This window comes from Olea europaea, unplaced genomic scaffold, assembly GCF_002742605.1.
Source record: "Olea europaea var. sylvestris unplaced genomic scaffold, O_europaea_v1 scaffold3463, whole genome shotgun sequence".
NCBI classification, from domain to species: Eukaryota; Viridiplantae; Streptophyta; class Magnoliopsida; order Lamiales; family Oleaceae; genus Olea; species Olea europaea.
Genome location: NW_019253712.1, coordinates 21616 through 22182, shown reverse-complemented (window position 1 = coordinate 22182; position 567 = coordinate 21616).

Here is a 567-nt window from a genome sequence, read left to right as displayed (position 1 = left end):
TATAGCAGATCCATTTAGAGATCGAGCCCCCTACAGAAGTAGGGATAGAGGCAAAGGCAGTTTGTGATTATCCAGTTCTATATCGAAAAGGAGCAGTTGATCCCACGAAAGCAACGGGTTCCGGTGCTGGCTTTGTTGCGGATTTAACTGGAATTGGATCCTAAGAAGTGAGGTAAATTTCCTTTCTTCCCCCCGCATATGCCTCCTCTGCTTATGCCACTGGTGATGAACTCACTATGGCTATTCAACGTCGAACTCAGAGTTTTCTACTACATAGGCGGCTAAACGAAGCCCCAGTCTTGATCTGTCAAAGCCCAGCCCCCAGCCGAAGTATAGGCCCGCGTGAGATCAAAGTCACTTGCCATCCGTTCGCTCTCTGTTCAACAAAGGCCATCGATATTCACTCACTTCTTTATACAAATCTTCTGCCCAAGTCCAACATCCCTTCCTTTTCAATAGTCAATTCGAGAGCAAAATTCAAAAGCTTAAGAAGCAGTTGATTTTGACCAATTCCCGATGCATGGGACGAAATGCTGATTGAAGCCCCCGAATGGGAACCTATCGAAC